The sequence below is a fragment of the Lonchura striata genome, chromosome 9, assembly GCF_046129695.1.
Source record: "Lonchura striata isolate bLonStr1 chromosome 9, bLonStr1.mat, whole genome shotgun sequence".
NCBI lineage: Eukaryota > Metazoa > Chordata > Aves > Passeriformes > Estrildidae > Lonchura > Lonchura striata.
The window spans coordinates 11,776,692-11,793,143 of NC_134611.1; positions in this window are offsets into that span (position 1 = coordinate 11,776,692).

The following is a 16,452-nucleotide window of genomic DNA, read 5'->3' on the forward strand; positions in this document are numbered from 1 at the left end:
GCCAGGAATGCATTAGGGAGAGCTGTATTACACACTCAACCTTTTCTCATATCCTTTATAGCTCCCTTCTCTGAGCCACGACTGGAAACGGACTCCTTGGATTGATGGAACTGTGCTCTGGTCCATTGCCACCATTCTCATGGGACAAAAAAATCAAAGAGCTGCTGGCCTGCAGTCTGTCATCTTCTAACAATCACTTGTTAGTTGTACACACACTCAGAGATGTTCTGATCATTACTAGTTGCTTAAGTAGTCCAAATGCCAGCAGCAGGAGAAGAAAGGCCTTGGTGGCAAGAGTATAAAGGCAGCTGACAATGTTGTACTGACATGGGTAAAGAAACTGCTACCCTGGCAATGTGCTGCCTTGGAAAGGCATGAGCACTGAGCAGCAGCCAGGGCAGCCCTGGGGAGAGGAATTCAGAGTGTCTGCAATGAAGGCAACATCCGACTGCACACAAAAGCCAGTGCCTACAATACAGTTGTCACTGCTCTTTTGTCTGCTTGAAAAGACAGGACAATTTATAGCTGTCATGGCAAGTGGCCTGGTCAATCCTTCTTCAATGCCTGAGTCTGGGCTGGCACAGAAGGGCACGATGAGATCTCCACAACTGAGATCCCGGAGTGTTGCCATATCCTCTTCAGAGAATCTGGGCATGTGTCAGTTAACAGCAAATTCAAAGCCATCTGTGATGGCTCACTCTGACACAGTAGAGTTAAAAGACTCTGAGGAAATTCTATAAACCCCTGCTTAAAGCAGACATCAGATGTGGGGCACAATGTTGGCAGCTTTGGCTTGGACAGAGGAACATCCTGAGCTGTCCCAGGCTAAGAGCAATGATACAGTGCAGTATGAGCAGGCAATCGGATGTAACAAAATCAGGAAAGCAGGTGTAGGTCAGAAACAAGTATTTGCTGTCTGGAGGATTATAAAACTTGGTCTTGTTTCCTGCCTGTAAGGCCACTCCACACTGACTCTGCAGCCCTTGCACAGCAATCAGGGAGTACAAACCACCAGCCTCCCTAGGGAGCTGCAGCTCGAGCAGTGCCAAGGCACAGCCTGCTGAAATAGAGAACAGATCCACCAGCCTATCCTGGTAACTCAGAATCCCTATCATGCCACTTCAGTGATGCCATTTACTCCTTACCCCTTAATTTCCAGGAACATCCATCCCCTGAATACATCATGCTATTAGGATGGAATAGCCTTTGTTGCCTATATTTCTGTAATGGTAGAGGTTCACTGGCTGTAGCACTGGCCCAGGACAGAGAGGAGCAGGTAAATGTCCCACAAATGCCTTCTGTGCATGGAACTAAAGACTCATGAGGAGAGGAGAGCCCCAGGCTGGGGTCTCAGCCACTCAGGGTGTGAACACAGTAACTCTGCTGGACCCAGCATGGGCTATTAATCATGTAAAACAGAAATTTGCTCCTTTAATAGTTTTTTTTTCCCTTGCTTTTCTCTGGACTGTCTCCAATTTGCCAATATTAGGAATTCAGTGTTTGGTCCCAATGCCAGACACAGCCATAACAGATTCACAGAACTGTCAAACTCAGAAAAAAACCTTCAAGATCAGAAGAGCTGATTACTTCCTTACTCCATAAGATATTGCCTTTTGCACAAGCAGCCTCAAAACTTTAGTTATGGGGGTTTTCTTTGCATCCCATTTTATGTGCCAGAATGATCCCTCTGGAAACATCCCTACGTTTCCACCAGTCTTGCTTCTGCATAAGTTTATTTTCCCTATGTTTCCTACTAAATAGATTGGTGTCAGATTTATTTTCTCCACAGCCTGCTTCCTTGCTTGCCTTCTTCTCTCTCTCCTGTGTTATTTTTCTTTTTAGTAACACACGTCTGTCTTTACCAGCCATGATCCCATCTCCCAGCTGAAAACTGAAGCAGAATTCATGACCAAGAACACATAATGATCTTGAAATTTTTTTTTTCCAAATCAGCTCTGCAAGTTGAGAACCTGGATCTATACTGATCTCTTCAGTGACTCACAAAAAATCCTGCCTGCATCTTAAAGCTGTTTATTTTCATTGCTCCCACAAAAAGCATTTTCAGCAGCACTACCTCTCTCCAAGACAACTTTGCATTGATAACCTAAGCAGGTTTCATTGCAAGACACTGTGATTTTACACTTCCCTAAAATCCAAATACTCTGATTAAAAAAAAAAAAAAGTACAGGTTTGCCAGACAAGATGAGCTTTTACTGTTGATTTGCATATTAAAATAAAAGTAGAAATCTGTCAAAAAGATCCACTTCAGGTATGGCAGGCACAGAACAGATCAGTTGTTGTGATTGCAACCTTTGTTGAGCTTGAAAATGGACAATGCTGCTTTCCTCTGCTCTTTCACTGCCTCCTATCAAAGGCTTATGTTTATTAAGTTATTCCCTAAATAACCTGGGATGTGCAGTAACTTCTTATCTCTGCATGTTCACATTCTCCTAACATTGTTATTGAGACTGGGTCTTTCTGACCTGACTCCACATATTTTTCTTGGCACAGGATTTATTTTTTAAGGAGATCACTATTTCAGCCAATTTTTGCATCATTAACCATCTCCTCCTCTCTATTTATTTATATTTTAATAAACCACTAATTTCCCAATCAAGGAACAAGGCCAGTTTTGGCTAAAAGCCAAATTCAGACAAAAAACCAGCAGTAATAGAAAAAGCTACATGAAGCCATTTTTAGAAGAAAGAATATCAGCATTAAATATCAGTTAGAAGCTGTGAACTGCAGGTAACTGATAAAGGAGACAAAGATATCAGAAAAGTTACTGCTGGCAGATTGGAAGCCAAAAACAAATGCTTAAGCAAGAATGTGATAACAGAATTTCTAACAATAGTCTGTTACCTGACTGCAGAGTGTAAAATTGCTGATAAGAGACAGCTGAGAAAAGAAAAATATTCAGCAAGTAGTTTAGCTCTGGATTTGGAACACTTCAGAAGGAGCACAACAATGTGGAGAAGGAGGACTCTCCTCCTGTCTGGTCTATGTGCACAGATAAACTCCCAAAGACTTAACCAAATGTCAGTACATGATTAGCATGTCCTAAAAAGCTAAGAAATTCAAGAGGACTGACATGGTAAACACAGGAGGAGTTTCAGAAAGAAGAAGTGGCTTACCCTGCAAATTTTCATCCAGGGAGCCTAAAATCAGCACAGGCAGAAAGAATGGAGAAGTTGACAGATGATTCAGCTGAAAGGCAAAGAAAGAATGGAAGCCTGAAAATAAAAATACTGCCAGTCAAGAATGTTTTATGGAAAAGAGAGTTTGATAAGCAAATCTGCAATCAATTGGAGAGATGGTTGGCAAATGCAATGTGCAAACTCCAGGGATGTATTTGGCTGTGCACAGTGTAACATTCCACATACAAACTGCCATTACAACACATCAATAAAGGCATGTTTTAGGCAAAGCCTAGTTATTTGAGATCTGTAGAAGAGGATGCACTGACAAAACAGAAAGAAACTAAATAAATCACTTTTACCTGACTAGATCAACAGAGGAACAGACAGCCATGAAGGTAGGTGGTTCACTCTTTGTGTGGTGCTGGCCAATTCTTGTGTGAATAACTAAAATGCATATCAGTTTGGAGGCATTTTTTTGGGAGGGTAAAACACAATACCAGAAGTAAAGGGATAGACAAGACCCCTCTTAACAATTAATTTACAATCTGATCGGTTATCAAAATGTATTAAGATGAGTCAATTAGAAAAAAAAAATATATCTTTTCTGAGTGAAAACAGCTCAGGTGAATAGACCCTTTCAGGCAGCAGAGAAAGGCATAGTTACAGTCTGTGCCTGAAAGGCAAATCCAGAAACTGAGACATAAAAGACACATTTTGAACGGAGAGGATGATTAATTTTAGGACAAACTACCACGGGAAGCGGTGAATTCTCGTATGATTCGGGTCAGCAGAAGGTGGGATCCATCAGTCAGTGACACACGAGGGGTCTGATGAAATCATTTGCAAACCGTTCCAGGCACTGAGCTCTGTGCATGCTGGAGAAGCCCCATGCTGATCTGCTCCATCTGACCCCAAACCTGCGACAGGGAAATGTCTCTGGGCAGCTGCACGCTGCCACCTCGCTCTTCCTTGCTACCTCTCACAGAATGGATTGCTCCCTCCTAAAGTGCCCATCCTGGCAACACAGGAGCTTAAGAGATGAACAGAGCTTGCTTTGAATTGGAGGGAAACTCATATACATACCTTACCAGCAGGGAAACACATACTTTACAAGGTAAACCGCACCTAAGACTTTTTTTCCCTTCCCTCTCTTTTCAAATCAATCAGGCCCTGTAAGTTTGACTTTATATGCACCTCTCTTGCTTTCTGTCAAATTAAAAAATGCAATTCTAGGTGAATATACAATCTCTCCCATTCAGGACTGGTGCTGGCAAAGCATGGGACAACTGGAAGTTGCTGCTGGCAACACAAAGATGGGCTGCAGCCACAGAAATTCAACGGGATTCCCACATGCTGACAGAGCTAAGATGTCATCAAGAGTTGGGGGATTTGGGTCAGTTTGTTGTGAAAGGTTTGCTACAACACAGTCAGGAAAGAGCAGCCACCATCAGCCCATCAGGGAAGCCTCTGCCTGCAGGAGACACTGAGCCCACCACTCTCATTGCCTTGTCCCTTCTCCTGCCCAAGCTCAGGTCCACACCCTGCCCTTGGCTTCCTATTCATTATCTTTCCACAAACCACATTATGGAAGAGCCTGGGTGTCCCACGGACCCTGAATGAGGCCGGGAACCAGTGAGATTCACAGGTCTTAGACCCACAACTCAAAATCTGAACAAAGATTTTTATACTTGCTCATAATTTGGCTTTTGCCAGATCTGAGCATAGAGACCATCAGTTTTCAAGCCTGCCACTTAAATTTTCCATGCCAGCTCCCTGTTCACTGGAGGAAATAAATGAGAAAGAAGGGATGGGAGAGATGAACAAGCCACATCGGTGTAGGGAAGCAGGGCAAGGTAAGCAGAGTTTATTTTATCAACACTGCGCAGGAAGTCTCAGTCCCAAAAATTGCTCTCATCCCAGCCAGCACTCCATGTTATTTCTGGCAACTTTGTAAATTGATTTGCAAAAAACCCCTTAGGAGTCCCTTGGTATCTCTGAGCTCCCTCCACCTCAATATTTTAGTGCACACCAGAGCTATCCCTACACTGTCGGGTTCAGCAGCTCTCGGGGCCCCAGCACAGACACGACTGCAGAATCCAACAGGCTGCCCCTGGGCACAGCCTGCTCGGGAAGCTGAGTTTGTCACTGGTTCTGCCCACACTGAGGAAATTAAGCCAGCTCAGATGCAGATAGAGGGACTTTGCACTTTCTCTACACGTCTAGTTTAAGAGGAATATCCTGAGAAAGACTCTGCTGCCTTGTTTCCCTGTGAGAGACCTGTCTCATTTTATTCATGCCATATTCAACCTAATTAAGAGACAATAATTTTTTTTTTTTTTAATCTCTTGTCTTCCAAAAATTAACGATCCTTCATTCTAGGGTGAAAGACACATTTTTAAAACTCAGTTGCAAATTTTGTTTCAAGAAGAACTTTCAAATCATTCGTAGACTTTTCTTCTTCAGGGGGGTAATCTGTTTTAATTCACAATCTCCTAATCTGATTTTCAGGCATAAAAACTAGAATTCGGGGGTCAGACTCGGGCCCACCAGTTTGATGGACCCGTAGAGGGCACCAGACACTCATTTTTCAGTGCATTGGCCAGGTGCTTACCCTGTCCTCCACAGTAACTGCACAGAGGGCTCCGGACTCCTGGGATGAGGAGTGGGAGCTCCATGGAAATAGAATATTTTCATTTTAATCTGAACTGTTGGAATGGTGGGTATTTCAGTTTCCTGCCTCTTCCAAATTAAATATTGAAATAAAATGTTGGCTTGATCTGAAATTACTTTCTCAAGTATCTGATGAAATGGGGAAAAATCAGCTAAAATATTTTCTTTTCCATTGCAAGATTTCAAACAAGAAATAAAAAAATAATCTTTCACATGAAAATTCTCTTCACATGATCAAACACAAGCATTCAATTTGGAAACAAAAAGAACTGTTTTGACTTCTCTTTTTTTCCCTTCTACAACACAAAATGAAATTAATTTACAGTTTGGTGGCACTGAATCTACATTTTTCACCAAGAAGTTCAAACAGGACACTTCCTCCCCCTCTAGCCCCAGTTGTCTGCAATCAGGGCTAGAGGAGGAAGTGTTTCAGTGGCCTTTGTAAAGATCACACTCTGAGAATCCCATTTCACTATTTACTCCCAGGCAGCGCTAAATGAGAGGTAAATGAAGGGAAGAAACCAGCCCCCAGAGTGACTCAGTGTCATGTGAGGCGTGTGCTGTCTGCCAGAACCACAGGTCCTGCTCTGTTATCACAGTGGTTTATTTAATCTGTGAGTGAACTCTTGATATCATCTAACACATCTGCTCCCATCTGCCTGCCCACGATCTGTGTCCTGCAGGCAGAGCCTTTTCTGGGTTTACCTCCACGTCTGGGGGTACAGGGGCTCAGGCAGTGCCAGCCCAGCGACAGCCTGATGCACCCGATGGGACAGGCACCTGAAGCACCTACCAACATTGAAACACTGCACACAACTGCTCCAGGGTTTGCACAAAAGTGGATGTGGCCACTTAACAGAGGGGATCTAGGAAGCTGCTCTCAGTAAACCCAAATAAATTTGGGAAAGGGAGGGCAGGTACACCAAACTTGGAAGTAAGATTATGATCAAGATATTGAGGCAATTACCAGCCAAACTGGTATCCTCAATTCCAGACTCTTCAAGTCTCCTCAAGTTTGAAAACTTTCTTAGTTCAGGCTTCTCTATTTTCACCAACCTTTACTCCCACTCATCTCCCATCTTTCAAACAGCTTTTCACTTCTTGCACCATGGAGGATGCAACATTTACAAGTTTTCAATCAACTTTAGTGGAGTTGGATTAAGCCCAAATTCCTGCAGCAACTGGAATTCGGGTGTCTTTCTAAGACCACTTATTTCTTATTGCATAGGACAGACTTTGCTCTGCACTCCTTCCCTATTTCTCTTCCTTAAGAGATGAGATTATCCTTAAATAGTATGTGTCCCTATTGTTTTGAGTAGCAAACACTCTGTGCTTCCTGCTTTATACATGGTTTGCATTCTGTGCACATGGCCTAAGAGATCAATTGTTCTGCCTCAGGGGGCAATTAATCCTCAATGCTGTAATCTGCACAGAGGCATTTAATCTTCCAGGAAAGATGCACCTGAAAGGAACTTTCTGAGAAGCGCATGGCTGATAGAAACCACTGAGTAAAGCCAACAGTTAAACCAGAGGCTGGGAATCTCCTTCCTGCTCTGATCAAGTTTCCCCAGCAATTAAATGCGGAGCCTTCCAACACAAGTGTTTTTCTAAGGCTGATGAGCAAAAGTCTCAGGGATTCAATTTCAGAACCTTCTCACTGGTACCTGTTGCTTAACTCAGCTTTTCCCATGAGAGGGTCTGGTTTTGCTCCTGCTGGTTGGGAGAATCTTGCCCAGTTTTAGGCTGACCTTTCCTCAGCCCTCATATAGAAGTCCAATTCCTATGTAGTGGATTTGCAGGGCAGGGATTCTTCCTGCTGCACAAAATCCAAGCACACAGAGGTTCTAATCCCTCCTCTGGCTTTGGAAGTGCAACCAAGGCCACAGTCATTTGAAAGCACTTTGATGAGGTAATTACAGAGTGAGGCATCCTTCATTTTGTCACCTTGCTCTGCACCAAGATATTCTGGATTGCTTTTTCAGACTTTTCAATGTCAAGATATTCAGACCCTTCTAAGGGAGCCAGTATCAAACCTTTTGCCAGGGATTTCTCTGGAACTTGGCTGAAATTCCAAAGCTCTCCATTTCTAATTTGGCTTCCTCGACTTCTTTTCCATTTAGGCTGTTCCTACCTGTTTCCTGAAACAGCCCTACCTTTTTTTGCATATAGGGTTAGTTGAGGACAATGGGAAACAACACAGGAATCCTAATTTTAAAGCAATAGTTGACAGTCACTACAACCTTTTATGCACTGCACTTTGGTGTCCAGATGTGGAGAGAGCAGTCAGATGTCGACACCATCCTCACCTGTAACACATTCTCTGCACACCCAGCAACACTTCACAGCCATTCAGGACTTAGATTTATGATTTGGGAGACTTGTCCAATTTAACTTGCTGCTTGCACTCCATGTTGGGAACCACCACACTGTGACATCCCTCAAAAGAAACAAGTCATCTGCCTTCCATTGCTTTCCCTGTTTTGCATTCATTTGGTTTGGCCTCAATCAGGAGTTTTCATGGTTTTGCTCAGCTACAGACTCTCAAACATGGGTGGAAAGGGAAGGCAGGTAGCCTTGCTTTCCTGATTTATCCATGCTCAGCACATCCTTTTGTTCCCAGTCCACCAGAGCCACAGGTGCTGCCTGCAGGCCAGGATGGTCCAACTGCATCCCCCAGCACCCTCTCACACAGCTCCTCTCCAGGGCTGGCTCCACTCAGTGCAAGGAGCAACACCCACCCTTCTCCCAGCCTTGGGTCTCTCCAGCTGGGCCATGCCCCCAGTGCCTGCAAAGCTGCCCCATTGAAGCAGTGCTGGGATAAACCAGCTCCATGTGCAAGGTCTGGTGCCTTTCCTTTGCCTTCCTCACCTATGGAGCAGGTCTGCCAGAGTGCAGGCGCAGGGAGCCCTTCATTGCAGGAAGTGAGGCTCACAGGTCAGCAGCACACATCAAATAAAATAAACACCTGCATTCAGGGCTGTGTTTTCAAACCCAGGACACAGGCAGATGGACAAAAAAGACATTAAGCAGATAATAAGTTTTATGAAAACATTTCTCCTGAAAATGGCTCCCTGAAAGCCCATAGACTTTTCCTGCCAATGATGAGGTTCCTGCTCTAGGCTAAGGGACGTCTGTAATGCATATCACATATGAATATGTTCAGAATAAAGGGTCTTTAATTCAGCAACCAGTGCTGGACAAGTATAGGATGAGGTCAGTCTTAACTAAACAGAAGTTAAATCACTTTTGAACTGGTATCAGACAAAAGCTCATCTTCTAGGAAAAGCAGAAAAAAAAAAAAAAAGAAACCGAGGCAAAAACCAATCTATGAGTCATTAGGTTGAAACAGGTTATTCAGTCACAATGTCCTGCAGCCACATTTCCCCTCCAGTAAAATGGGTTTGAAGTCTGGAATCTCATGAAATATTCGCAACAATGAGCTCAGCAGGATGGACACAGAAGAGTCACCTTGTCAGACCAATGTTTTCCATGAAGTCCCACCCATCTGCAGTCTTAGATTGTTGCTGTAGCTCCGTGGAAAATGTCAGGGAGTAATTCCTGCTGCATAAGAAGTGTCCCCTTTAGCGTCCTTCTCTGCATTCCTGTTCTTATATTTTTTTTTGTAATTCGTATTTTGACCCATTCTTTAATTTATTATCTCCGTAATTGGTTATTGCTCCTCAGTTTCTTCTTTAAACTTTCTTTGTAAAGTACCACTCTTAGGTTTTGTAGGGATGGGAGCAAAGGCTGACAGTTCTAAATGGGAGCAACAGATGTCTTGAGGAAAATAAGAACAGAAAACATATACAGCAACACTTCTGAAACTCCCCAGCCTGCAAGGCTTGCTTGCTTTGTATTTAATAGCCCTTGTTAGATTTTTTTTTTTGTTTCCCACAGACTTGTCCAGTCATGCTTTGAACCCTTGGGGGTTTTTAGCAAGCACAATTTCCCCCAGCAAAGTGTTCCAGACCTTTCCTGTGAATTGGCTATTCTTGAATATTCTCCTAATGCCATATTACACTTCTCAAATGTTTAGTAGATGAATTCCTGGTAGACTCTTGAATAGAGTCTATGAGTAGGATAGAGAGCTCCTATGTTCTAGGAGTATAGAACTGTGAGTAGGACACAGAACCTGTATCCTGAACTCCAGCAGTAAGATATTTCAGGTGAAAGTTGACCTAAATGTAATTACTGATGTCTGTATTAGTATATTTTTTTTAATCATCTGAAGGAAAATTACCTGTCTTTATAAGAAGAAATACAACTGAATATCCATGAAGAACTGGTAACATTTTAAGTCTGTAGGCTTGATAGAACATCAGCAATTATTAGCTACACTAAGAAAGCTTTAGAGGTCCAGACTGTACCCTGAGAAAATAATAGAACAACTGTAATTCCAGAAAGCTTTTACAACAAATTAGGCAACAAAATGAAAGCATAAAGAAAATAAAAGGGAATAAGAGGTCTCAAGTGTACATTTAACTGACCGACCTCTCTCCTCATCTCCCAGTATCATGAACAGCAAGAAATCAAAAGCAAACATTTAATTGCCTCTAAAATAAAGCAGGATGGAAGCAATGCTCAATTTGAGCTTTAGGCAGAGGCTTCCATGGCTCTTTTGTTTTAGTTGCTTTGCTCACTGGTAAAAGACACCTTCAGGAGCTTCTCCCCAGCACACTGTGCTTAGGGATCCCAGGCAAGAACAATGCAGTGATTTTTATCAGCCCTCCCTCGGTGGCATTGCAAGCGTAGGAAAGGATTGGCTTCCCTGGCAAACAAGGAGGAGTGTCCTGCATCCAGCCCTGCATCCAGCCCTGCATCCAGCCCCCAGTGAGTCAGTGCAAAGGCAGGCTGTAAATCACTGCACCCCGTGTTGCACAACTGCCTTCTGGGGAGGCAGGAACAGCCCTGGGGAAAAGGAGCAGCCAAACAGCCTGAAAAGTAAAAGTCACCTGCAGGGACTACAATCCAGAAACCCCAAACTGAACTCCGCAAGATTTTCATCAGCGCTTCCAAAGGAGAGGTTAGCAAACTGTGGATTGAAATGTGAAATCATTGGGCAAACTGACTGAACCACAAAATGAGTAACTTCCTCCATGGGTCCCCCCGGAGGGGTCGGGATTGCTTTAAGGTGCACGGCCTCTGTGATGTAAATTGTCTTGAACCCTAAGAGGTTTTGCAGATTTACATGATAAGGAACTATTTTCTCCCCCAACTATTAAGCACGATGTGGGGGAGAGATTGAGTGAGAAGGAAAGAAGAAAAGCAGAAGCAGAAAGCTGGAAGGAAGCTGTAGGGAAAGAAGATTCTTGCAACACACTCATAAATGAGACTGAAAGCCAGTGGGGTAAAGAGAGCAAGAGCAGGATTTGGGCAGGATTATTGCAAAAGGAACTGCAAGTGGATATCACACCTGGAGCTGCTCAGATGCCAATCTGCCAATACTTGCTTTCACCCACGGCACCAAAGTACAGAGAGCTGCCAGGTAGTCATGGAACAAAGCAAACACAGTCCTGATTTTCTAAATATTTCCAAATATTGTTAATCATAAGTCCACGTGATTCTGGAGCTAGTGATAATGTCTTTGGATTTAAAATGACTTGGTGCATTTTTCTTCCATGAATTTTGCCCAAATTTTTTTGTGCTTATACAAACCTTTCACTTTTGTGGAATCACATGGCAAGGAGTTCCATTATTTAATCAAACATTTAATGAAGCAGAAGTGCTCCTTCACCCAGGAATGGTGCTTTGGCCAGATCCTGCAATACAGGAAGAGTTTTGGGGTTGTCTGAGAGAACTCAATGATCTTTTTGAGTCTGGATAACAAAGAAAAAAGGGCTACAGTGACTTCCAGGGACTGGAAAGTTCAGGGAAGCAGAACAGGACTTCTTCATGGTGATAGAACAAGAGTAATCTAAGGAACAGAGTACACAAGTAAAGCTTTAGGAGTTGGAGGCCATTTCCAGACACTTCATATATCCATAGAAACAGATGAATCGGCCTGAGACCACATCTACAAATGCAGTAGTGATATGAGGATGGAGAAGAATCTGTGCCTCGGGCTGTCCTGCCACAAAGGAGAAACAAGTCAAGCCTGGGAGCATAGAGTGACTGAAAGGGTAAGATGAAGACAGGAGATAAATGGATGTGGGGAACTACTGACATTCAGTGAGGGGAAAAGGAGCAGAAGGTTGACATGGAAGTGATTCCTCTGTATCTGAAGGAATTTTTTAATTCTTTCAAGGGAACATTTTCACTTCCTATTCCTCCAGTCTTGTCACAACAGAAAGCTTCATTCTCTTCATGTTCTCACTGGTGCAAATCCCTCCACATCAGCAACCTTACATAAATGAAAGAGAGCAGAACAAATCCCAGGGCTGGAAGAAGAAAACTCCATCATGAGTCCCTTGGTACAGTGTGTGAGAAGGCTCATTCCTTTTAGCCTTGGAGAGGATATCAAATTGCTTTTAATGTTGCATCTATCAATGCTGGGCCACAAGGCATTTGTTTGCTTCAGGTGTCATGGGAGCTGAAAAATCTTTTTGCAGGGAATGATATTATCCATCTAAAGCCTTATCTTAAGGAAAACAGGGAAGCCTGTCGTGGTTGCATTTTAACTTAACAGGAGGTTCCTTTCCTGACATATCTGCTAGCACAGGAATATCTGCACACACACATCCACACAGCACTGTAGCAACCAAAGAATGCAAAGCCCTCCTCAGATGGGCTGGGGGAGGGAGGCAGCTAGCAGAAGAAGGCTTCCCATGCCATTCCAGCTTTGAGATATCCCTGAAAGGAAGGGGCAATTACACAAAAGCCAAATATGTTGGTTCTGAGCTGCTGCCAGCTGGAGGCCTCTGTGTCAGCAGGGCTGAGCCCCACCATCCTCCAGCCACCACCGTGGAGTGTCTCACTGCCTGATGCTGCAAAAGGGATAACACTCCTGCTGGTCTGAGGATCCTAAACCTTGCTCAGGAAGAAACCTTCCTGGGCTTTTTACAGGGCAGTAGAGTGTAGTGCTGTGGGCCATGGCCTTGGGAATGGCACAGGGAAAGTAGCTCCTGCCTTGCTGCCTCTGCCAGAGAGGGAAGGGATGGATTCTGAACTCGGATAGGGACAGAAGAGGTTCGAATTACTGGCAGATTTTGGAAAGCTTTTTAAGTGGTATCTTCAAAGGGTATGTTACTTGTCCTAACTCTGATGGTGTCAAAGAATATTTCAAAGGGGGTATTGTTTGAGAACTTTCAGATGTCTCACCTTTAATATCTCTGAGCTTCTGCTCCTCCAGTATTAATGGAATTGCCTGCCTTGCCTGTGATTTACTCTACAGGGGAAACTTTTATCCTCTGGAAGACTCCCACAGCCCCTGAGATTGTAAGAAGCAGGATAAATAATCACACCAAGAGTGTCTCTTGAAGTCTAAATGTTGTGGTTGTTAAAAATTGAATTCTTAGGTTGTTAGCACAGTTCTGCAACAAACTGCTGAATTCCCTTATGCCATTATTCTCTCTGTTACTGTTTATGTTTTCCAGTATTTGTTTTCTATGGAAGAACTTTTTTCAAAACACATTTTCATTTTAAAATGTTCACTGTTTTTACCCATTGCTATCTTATTTCATTCTAAAGAAAACAAGAATTTAAGTAGAAATATGATTGTGGCTTGCAAGAAAATCTCTGAAGTCAAGATACAATGAACTAGTAAAAAGGTCGATGTCACTATCATGTTTCCAGCTCATCTGGGCACAGTTATCTCTGCTTGGGTTTGTACAGCAGCTTGCTCAGTGCTAGAGCTCATCTGAGGTTTGTGGGCTTCCTTTTAGACAAACAGAAGTAGTAATACAAAATCCAGCAGCATGAGTTCAGCCCCATTGCCAAAGACCCCCACTCCTCATCCCTTCCAAACCCTGAGGAAATCCATCGATTAAATGCTGTTTTTTGGAAGTCAGCAGTTTTGGGTGGTTTTGAACGTGGGGGCCTCTTCTAAAGCAAACATAAATCAGCACATATGTATACACCCTCCTGCACACACAAACCCCATAGATCATTTTAATAAAACCTACCAAAACAAGGAGTCCAATGCTCTCAGAGAATTCACCTCTGTAAGAAGATGAAGAGAACAAACAGTGTCAGAGGCACAAGTCATCTCTACTACCAGAAGTCTAAAATTTTGTGGTCATAATGGCATAAAACATGATTATAAAGCCAGCATTTGGAAGCAAGGGTGTTTGCATGGCTAATGTGGCTAAAGAAGGAACAGTCAGTGTTAAATGGCAACAGGGATAAAAAACATAAAGAAAATTCTGGCCTCTAGAAGATTTGAAAGGGACTGTGGCATCTCAGGACAAATGCTTCTGCCTTCCCTGCCTCCTACTTGAATATCTTGCTGGAAAACAGGAGGTGGGGTATCAGGCAGAGGGAAATGTGTCATTTACTGGCACTGCTTCTTTCCCCAGCACTCCCACAGCTGCTGTGGTTTTACTCACAGACCCACTGAAGGTAGGAGGAATCCTGTACCCAGTCTGGAAACACCAGTAAGGAATGAAGCAAAGAAACCCTGCCCTTGAACCCAGCCAGTGGGCTATAAGCAGAGTTACTGTGGCCACTGTACAACAGCACAGACCATTTCTGTTCCTGCCCAGCAGCATCTTACCTCATCCATCAGTCCAGGCTTGGACTGGAAACTTCTAGCCACAGTATTTTTCACTTTTTTGGGTCAGGTTTCTTTCTGGGGTAGCTGGCTGTACCCTCAAGAAAAAAAAAAAAAAAAAAAAGCCCCCAAAATATTTGTTGCATTTTACATCCCACAGTGGTCTGAATCAGAACAGCATTCTCCAAAATTCCAGCCCTTCTCTCAGTGCTGTACTGTGGCACTGATTCCTTTCCTAGAGATACTAGGACAAGACAGCAGTTTGTGACTGGCTCCTCTTTCTAAGGGATTAGAAAATGTCCATTTCTTTGCATTGTGATAGAAAATTTTGCCTTGGGCTTTCTGGGTTTTTGGTGCAATCCTATGGCTAAGCACTACTTTGAAAACAGCAACAACAAAAACTTATTTTTCTGGCATTCATTTCTAGAAGAAATAAGAAGAGCCCAATTGAATATGCATGACTTCAATATGTCCAGTAAAATCTATTCCTTGTATACAACCTATGGCTCTTGCCATAAATTCAGATTTGCTCATGACCACAACAAAGCCTTTCAATGGTTGAGGAAGATCATTACAGGATTTTCCTTGTTATTACAGCCCAGCAGAGAAAGCGGTTTCAGCACAGCTGACAGAAATTTCCATCTAGCAAACTCTGCAGATGGGTCACAGGCTTCCAAAAAGTGTATCAGTCAGAGACGAATTGGATTAAAGATAATCTGCAATGTGAAATCCTGTTAGAAAAGGGGTTTCCACTGCTTCCAGAGCTGAAACTCTCCCGGACTGAAAAAAGGCAGCTGATGTTTGTTTTTACAGCTGTGCAGAGTGAGAGGTGTGTGTGTGCGTGCTGGGGAACAACACATATGGTGACCATGTGACACGACCCACAACCAGATGAAAGAAAACTGTCCAATATCTCCAGCAGCGTGGTTCAAATTCCACTCCAACCAAATTGGCGGGCGTGACAAATGCCAGCTAGTCCTTCTTCCCTACATTGATTTAGGAGGCAAAGTACTCCGTTTGATCACCTGCATGCTGTGGTTTTCATCTACTCCTAAAATTTTTGGGACACCAAATAGGGAAAAGCTGCTGGTTGTTAAATCATATCATTGCTTCTCCAGTTCAAGTTCCTTACTCTTCCTCCTCCCTTTTTAAAAATTGTGGCTTTTTTCCTTCAAGGTTTATGCCATTGTGGCAGCTCAGGGAGAGCAAACTCTGTGTTCCTGCAGAAGAGGAGAGTGATGCAGCACCAGAAAATTCATCAGGAGGCAGGACAGAAGCCCAGACTGGAGCAGAAGGAATCTGACATAAATGCAGACAGGTACAGAAAGGGACTGGACAAGTTCAGGGAAGATAAATCCATCTACAGCTATTAAGCAAAAAAAGTGACTTCTGCTCTCAGACCTCTGCTGTAAGGGACTGAGGGGAAAGAATTGCCCAGCCCATGCTGTCTGTATTTCCATTAATTCTGAGTGATAGACACATGGACAGGCTTAGGGCTCCCCCTGATCCACCACTGCCATTGGAGATGGAGCTTCTTTAGCAGCTGCTGCATACAAACTGCACCCATACAAATAATTATGGTCTTCTTTTACTTTCATCAATAGCACTGGTGACTCCTTCATGCCTATACAGGACTCCCAAATATTACTGTGTCCAGAGGAAAAGATGGTTCCTCCTGCCAACCAACCCAAGGATGACACAAGTGCTGAGACATACCAACACCAATAGCACACATCCTTTTAACATGTTTTATCTTAGGCCAGTTTTACTATTGAGGGGTCCTTGCTGTGCTTATTCCTTATCCCTGCCTGCCTCTGATAGGTCACAAATGGTTTATGGTGTTGCACAATGCTTGGGAGTGGCAGCATCAATCCTGTTCTACTGAGGTGGGAATTTAGTGAGTTACAGTTCAAACCTTTCTCCTGTAACTGGCCTTGTTTGTGACTATGGACAGATCTGTTCTCTTCCCATGCTTGGGCTGACCCAGGCATGTCC